This window comes from Salmo salar, chromosome 05 (assembly GCF_965601325.2).
Source record: "Salmo salar chromosome 05, fSalSal1, whole genome shotgun sequence".
NCBI classification, from domain to species: Eukaryota; Metazoa; Chordata; class Actinopteri; order Salmoniformes; family Salmonidae; genus Salmo; species Salmo salar.
The window spans coordinates 71,670,350-71,675,824 of record NC_138295.1 but is presented as its reverse complement, the minus strand read 5'-3'; positions in this window follow the sequence as shown (position 1 = coordinate 71,675,824).

Below are 5,475 nucleotides of genomic sequence, written 5' to 3'. Positions count from 1 at the left end.
AGATTTCAGACTTCACAGTTTATATGCATCCTACTTAAAACACTCCCCTTTCTCTCCAATCCTTACATTTTATGGCTCTACAGGAAGCTAATAAAGAGGGTAATAGGATTCCAAACATTTATTACTCTCTTAAGAGAATCTGTCCTCACCTCCTAACCTCAACCCCTCTTTCATCTAATACACAGATGTCCATCTGTCTACCCTGTATCAACACATCACTCTCGTCTCCTCCATCAAACACATTCCAAAGCCTTCTGTCTTTCTTCTGAGAACCATTAACTTCTAACATAACTCAGTCTATTTAATTTCCTATCATTCATTTAATATCTCAATGTTCAAAGTTTAGCTGATCCCAACAGCCCTAATCTATGGATCTCACATGACTGGGCAGAGGCGCAGCCATGGGTGGGCCTGGGAGGGCATAGGCCCACCCACTTGGGAGCGAGGCCCACCCAATGAGGAGCCAGGCCCAGCCAATCAGAATGAGTTTTTCCCCACAAAAGGGCTTCTAAACAGAAATAAATACTCCTCAACATCCCGCCCCTTCTCCCCTCAGTCGATCCCGCAGGTGAAGAAGCCAGATGTGGAGGTGTGGTTACACGTGGTCTGTGGTTATGAGGCCGGTCGGACATACTGCCAAATTCTCTAAAATGACTTGAATAAAGAAAAAATGCACGCTCCCTCAAAACTTGAGACATCTGTGGCATTGGGTTGTGTTACAGAACTGTACATTTTAGAGTAGCCTTTAATTGTCCCCAACACAAGGTGCACCTCTGCAATGATAATGCTGTTTAATCATTTTGTTGACATGCCACACCTGTCAGGTGAATGGATTATCTTGACAAAGGCTAAAATGCTCACTAACAGAGATGTAAACAGATGTGTGCACAAATTTTTTGAGAAATACGATTTTTGTGTACATGGAACATATCTGGAATCTTTTATTTCAACTCATGAAACATGGAACCAACACTTTACATGTTGCATTTATATTTTTGTTCGGTGTAGAAATGAAAGGTTGTTTCTAACGGTGTAGAACCGTCAACCTATGTTGAACACACCCTTGTTGGTCTACCTGTGCCAGGTGTATTTGAGTGGCCTTTTGTATAGAAGTCTTCCTGTTTGTTTCAAGCAGGAGATCTGAGAGGACGGGAGGTTTGGTGGTTTAAAGTTAATATCAGAAATAGGAATTATTGTGAATGTAGTGCTTTTGGGCAATGGTGCCCATATTCTACCTAGAACTGCTCTCCTTCTCCCTTGGCACTCCCTCCGTGAGTGTCCCAACACATTGTCTGTAAATAAAATGTATAAACCTAGTGATATTTGTTAGTGAGAAATCTGACATCGCTGTGTTAAAGTCTGTCTTGTAGGACAGCTGTACGGAGCTCCTGGAGCTGAAGATGTATTGAGATTGTACCTTTCTTGTGACGCTGAAAATGAAAATAAATTGTTGCATCCTGATATTGTTGTCTGATTCCCATGCTCCACTCCTTGATGCAAAGAACCTTTAGCTTAGTCCTGAGGATCTCACCTCACGTATAAAAGCTGCGTAGTATGGTTACAGGAATAGGTTACTGTTAAATCCCTATGTTACATGTTTTAACAGAACAATACCAACATTAACTAATGCTCCATTTTATTTTGTGCTGACTGAAAACATGTCATAAATTATGATTCTTTTGAGATGGCAGAGTTGATGCTAAAATAAGTTCCACTCATCACACACTTCAAATCCTTGACCATACATATACAGTGGGTTGCGAAAGTATTCACCCCCTTGGCATTTTTCCTATTTTGTTGCCTTACAACCTGAAATTAAAATGGATTTTGGGGGGTTTGTATCATTTGATTTACACAACATGCCTATCACTTTGAAGATGCAGAATATTTTTTATTGTGAAACAAATAACAAATAAGACAAAAAAACAGAAAACAGATAACTATTCACCCTCCCCCCAAAGTCAATACTTTGTAGAGCCACCTTGTGCAGCAATTACAGCTGCAAGTCTCTTGGGGTATGTCTCTATAAGCTTGGCACATCTAGCCACTGGGATTTTTGCCCATTCTTCAAGGCAAAACTGCTCCAGCTCCTTCAAGTTGGATGGGTTCCGTTCGTGTACAGCAATCTTTAAGTCATACCACAGATTTTCAATTGGATTGAGGTCTGGGCTTTGACTAGGCCATTCCAAGACATTTAAATGTTTCCCCTTATACCACTCGAGTGTTGCTTTAGCAGTATGCTTAGGGTCATTGTCCTGCTGGAAGGTGAACCTCCATCCCACTCTCAAATCTCTGGAAGACTGAAACAGGTTTCCCTAAAGAATTTCCCTGTATTTAGCGCCCATCCATCATTCCTTCAATTCTGACCAGTTTCCCAGTACCTGCCGATGAAAAACATCCCCACAGCATGGTGCTGCCACCACCATGCGAGGTGGTGGTGTTGCGCCAGACATAGCATTTTCCTTGAAGCCAAAAGGCTACATTTTTGTCTCATCTGACCAGAGTACCTTCTTCCATATGTTTGGGGAGTCTCCCACATGCTTTTAGAAAAACACCAAACGTGTTTACTTATTTTTTTCTTTAAGCAATGGCTTTTTTCTGGCCACTCTTGCATAAAAGGCCAGGTCTGGGGAGTGTACGGCTTAAAGTGGTCCTATGGACAGATACTCCAATCTCCGCTGTGGAGCTTTGCAGCTCATTCAGGGTAATCTTTGGTCTCTTTGTTGCTCTCTGATTAATGCCCTCCTTGCCTGGTCCGTGAGTTATGGTGGGCGGCTTTCTCTTGGCAGGTTTGTTGTGGTGCCATATTCTTTCAAATTTTTTGTAATGGAATATAATTTCTAATTTATAAGCTCTGTGGGATGTTCAAAGTTTGGGATATTTTTTTATAACCCAACCCTGATCTGCACTTCTCCACAACTTTGTCCCTGACCTGTTTGGATAGCTCTTTGGTCTTCATGGTGCCCTTGTTTAGTGGTGTTGCAGACTCTGGGGCCTTTCAGAACAGGTGAATATATATACTGAGCTCATGTGACAGATCATGTGACACTTTGATTGCACAAAAGTGGACTTTATTTAATAACTAATTATGTGACTTCTGAAGGTAATTGGTTGCACCAGATCTTATTTAGGGGCTTCATAGCAAAGGGGGTGACTACATATGCACGCACCACTTTTCCATGTAGAATTCTTTAGAATTTTTTGAAACAAGTTATTTTTCTAATTTCACTTCACCAATTTGGACTATTTTGTGTATGTCCATTACATGAAATCCAAATAAAAATCAATTTAAATGACAGGTTGTAATGCAACAAAATAGGAAAAACACCAAGGGGGATGTATACTTTTGCAAGGCACTGTAACTACTGTTAAGATAGCCTGATTGTTCCATGACTTGCAGTGTAATACAACAATTCTGCCTGTCTGATATGGTGTAGAGATACTGGTTTTGTTTGAGTGTGCACCTGTGTGTGTCCTTGTCTCTGTTTGTACTTTTGTGTGTGTGTGCATAGAAATGCTGACTTAATTGATGACAATGTCTGTGTTGGCATTTTGTCAGGGCCAGGTGACTGATGACTTGGCTGTTGGCCTTAATCATCTACATCAAGCTGTGTGAATTGAGTATGGTTGTTTGAAGGTCAGCCATACTCATGGCTTGTATCGGTAGAATTCTGCAAGTCACCATTGTTATAGACACGTTTGTAATCAAAACTGGTTGTCTTTGTCCTTTTCCAGAATTGTGTTCCCTCTGGTTTCTGTTAAGTGTTCCCCCCTCTCTCTCTCTCTCTCTCTCTCTCTCTATCTCACCCAGAGAACCTGTTTCTGCTGTGAGAGTGGTGTTCAACAACACAGGAGACTTAGTGGAGTTCAATGGAACCGCTGTGAGAATGTCAAGCATTGACTGACTCTTTACAGTGATTTGGGAGTGACTCTTTAACAGTGATGCTACAATCATATTGCCAATGATGTATGATTTATCATGATCAATTGATTTTGCTCAAAAACACATAGGCTCCCTGTATATCCTTCAAGCGACTGGTTCCTCTGTACCACCAGGCCTCATTGGGTATCTACTACAACTCCATAGTATAGACATTATATATAGGATGCCACTTTTCCAACAAAGTCAGTTGGTTAAATTCCTGTCCTGCTAGAGCTGCCCCAGTCAACTGTAAGGGCTGTTATTGTGAAGTGGAAACGTCCAGGAGCAACAACGGCTCAGCCGCATAGTGGTAGGCCACACAAGCTCACAGAACGGGACAGCAGGTTTCTGAAGCGCATAGCGATTTTTTTTTTAATCTATCCTCGGTTGCAACACTCACTACCGAGTTCCAAACTGCCTCTGGAAGCAACGTCAGCACAATAACTGTTCGTCGGGAGCTTTATAAAATGGGTTTCCATGGTCGAGCAGCCGCACTCAAGCCTAAGATCACCATGCGCAATGCCAAGCATCGGCTGGAAATTTAGAGGGGTTGGGTTAAATGCAGATGGCACATTTCATTGGAAGGCATTCAATTATACAACTGATTAGGTACCCCCTTTCCCTATCCCTTCATCTGCTGTGGTGTAAAAGTCAACGAGTCACACTTTGTTTGTAAAGGTGACCTTGTGTGTGTTGAGGTGTGTTACTCTCTCTCAGGTGGGTTGTGGGTTCTAGTCCCAGATACAATACAACATATCTGTTGTGTTTGACACCTGTGTTGTATTAATGTACATTTACATCAAAACCCCAAGCCAATATGGAAGCCCAGAGATTAGTATTGAAATTACACTCTATCAAGAGATTGATGGCAGGTTTTTGAAAAACATTTTACCATTTGGCTAATTTCCAACTTCCTTGTATCGCAACCCCGTTCATCTCTCCTGTCCAGGATGATATCTGACTTTAGAAGAGTTACAGCTGGACCGTGTAGATACAGTGACTAGAGTGATGTGTGTGGAGGCAGAACCTGTGGTTAGTGGGTTTGTATAATAAAGGGTAAACAGAGAGACAGACGGATTAATGTCTCTATTAAATCACAGTCAATATTACTGAGTGCAAACATGCAGTAATAAAAAGACTGCAAAAAACGTTGATGTAGATGGCATATACGCTCTTAGACAAAATAGTTCCAAAAGGGTTCTTTGCTAAGGGATAGGGTTCTGCCAAGAACCGTTTTCATCTGAAGAATCCATTTTTGGTAATTGTTCATTTAATTTGCTAGCCCCACTAAGCTCAAACCAGATGGGATGGCGTATAGCTGCAGAATGCTGTGGTAGTCATGCTGGTTAAGTGTGCCTTGAATTCTAAATAAATCACAGACAGGGTCAACAGCAAGCACCCCCACACCATCACACCTCCTCCTCCATAATTCACAGTGGGAACCACACATGCAGAGATCATCCTTTCACCTACTCTGCGTCTCACAAAGACACAGCGGTTGGAACCAAAAATCTCAAATATGGACTCATCAGACCAAAGGACAGATTTCCATA